Below are 2500 nucleotides of genomic sequence, written 5' to 3'. Positions count from 1 at the left end.
GTCACTACCTCCCTGAGTCAGGATTGGGTAATTTGCGCGCCTGCTGCCTTCCTTGGATGTGGTAGCCGTTTCTCAGGCTCCCTCTCCGGAATCGAACCCTAATTCTCCGTCACCCGTTGCAACCATGGTAAGCCACTACCTTACCATCGACAGTTGATAGGGCAGAAATTTGAATGAAACATCGCCAGCGCAAGGCCGTGCGATTCGATCAGTTACTATGAATCACCAAATGACCGGGCAGAACCCGCATTGGTTTTTAATCTAATAAATACATCCCTTCCAGAAGTCGGGACTTTTCGCATGTATTAGCTCTAGAATTACTACGGTTATCCAAGTAGTAATGGTACAATCAAATAAACGATAACTGATTTAATGAGCCATTCGCAGTTTCACAGTACAAGTGCTTATACTTAGACATGCATGGCTTAATCTTTGAGACAAGCATATGACTACTGGCAGGATCAACCAGGTAACTATCCACCGCAGGGAACAGAAGTTCCTTGCTAAGCGGCCCCCCTCCGCAGAGGGAGAGCAAGCTTTCTTAGATTTTGCCTCCACGGGGGGAACCCATGAGCCAAACGGACCACACGGTCCCTCGGTCAAGGGAAACCCCGTCTTGTTTGCCACGTCTTTCTCACAACTGGACCCGTGCACAGTTCAGGCATACCTGTCAGACTCGCCAAGCGAGCTGAAGGAAGGCAAGAAAAGTGCTTCTGCGAAGGAAAATATCCTCCTGCTCTTTTGTCTCTATCATTAGCCAAAGGCTAGCGTACACAACTTCCATCTACACTCTGCCTGCCACTACAGTGACAATGCTTTCGGGCATCATCTTTTCCCTCCTTCGAAAGGAAAGCTACAAGCCCAACTTTCCTTGCCCGTTAGTCAATTCTGCCCTCTATTTCTCCGCCTTGCCGCCGTGGAACATAAGGGACAGGGTTTACTAGCCAGCTCCTCTCGGAACCTTTGCGACCAACCTGCCCACACTATAACCCCCAAACGCTAATAAGGAGACTGCATGATATGGTAGACAGAAAATAAAAACGCGAAAAAAATGAAATTTTGAAAATCGAACCCACAACCAGCCAAATCGTTTGTAAGTCATGCCAAATGACTGGTGACATCTTAAAAACCCATTGAAGCCACAACATCCCATAATTTCACGCTTTTAAAGATTTGTCACTATACGCACTGTAAGTACCTCACTAATTCTCACCTCAGATTTTACGGGAACATGTTCAAATTTTAACACGCCTCTCAGCACGACCAATTACATTAAAATTCATCGCAAAAGTCAGAATTCTCCAATTTTTGAAAAATTCACTATATTCACTGTAAGTACCTCGCTAGACAGTGGAGACCTCAGATTTTACGGGAACATGATCAACTTTCGACACACCTCTCAGCACGAGCAGTTACATAGAAATCCATCAGGAAAGTCGTGCTGTGAAGAGGTCTTTCGACTAAGAAAAATGGTGGTGTGAGGAGGAGTCACCTAAATCAGAGAAAAATACTCTTATAGGAGACTGCTACGAAAGACATTTCTGAGTCCACTGGCCCTAGTCCCCTAATAAGTGTATTTCTGTTTGTTTTAAGAAGGTCCTCCTGACATCACCAATCTTCTGTCTTCAATCCTAACCCCAACGTTAACCCTAACGCTAACCCTAACCCTACCTCCCTCAGGGGCAGTTCTATGGTTATGATCCCACGGTAGGCAGAAAAACTATCCCAATCTAGGTTTTCTTGTATGCTGACTCCATTTTAAATGCTTTTACTTGAGTCTGACAAAGGCAAAGCCAAATACTCACCCCTATATGGACGGGGAAGCAAAGTGCGGATTTTGGTAGGTCGGCATTTTCAATCAGGAATGTTGCCATTCGAAAGAGCGTCCAAAAAAACTTGGTTGGGACACATTTATTTTAGAAATTAGCGACCTAACCAGAAGTGCACTTTTTGGTGGGCCTACCCTACCCCCCTCAGGAGCAGTTCTATGGTTATAATACCACGGAAGGCACAAAACCTATCCCAAACTAGGTTTTCTTGTATGCTGATTCCATTTTCAATGTGTTTCCTTGACTCTGACGAAAGCAAAGCCAAATACTCACCCCTATATGGACGGGGAAGCAAAGTGCGGATTTTGGTAGGTCGGCATTTTCAATCAGGAATGTTGCCATTCGAAAGAGCGTCCAAAAAAACTTGGTTGGGACACATTTATTTTAGAAATTAGCGACCTAACCAGAAGTGCACTTTTTGGTGGGCCTACCCTACCCCCCTCAGGAGCAGTTCTATGGTTATAATACCACGGAAGGCACAAAACCTATCCCAAACTAGGTTTTCTTGTATGCTGATTCCATTTTCAATGTGTTTCCTTGACTCTGACGGAAGCAAAGTCAAATACTCACCTCTATATGGACGGGGAAGCAAAGTGCGGATTTTGGTAGGTCGCCATTTTCAATCGGGAATGTTGCCATTCGAAAGAGCGTCTAAAAGAACTTGGCTGGAA

At 45.0% G+C, this 2500-nt stretch overlaps 1 pseudogene; it reads right to left on the bottom strand.

Moving 5' to 3' along the window:
• Window positions 1-472, bottom strand: part of LOC146446861 (small subunit ribosomal RNA) — a pseudogene marked incomplete at its 3' end in the record, with an annotated part of 1693 nt that extends 1221 nt beyond the window's left edge.
• Window positions 473-2500: the final 2028 nt, after the last annotated feature.

Source organism: Pavona decussata, unplaced genomic scaffold, assembly GCF_977016875.1.
Source record: "Pavona decussata unplaced genomic scaffold, jaPavDecu1.1 SCAFFOLD_3064, whole genome shotgun sequence".
NCBI lineage: Eukaryota > Metazoa > Cnidaria > Anthozoa > Scleractinia > Agariciidae > Pavona > Pavona decussata.
This window is presented reverse-complemented; position numbering and strand designations above follow the sequence as displayed.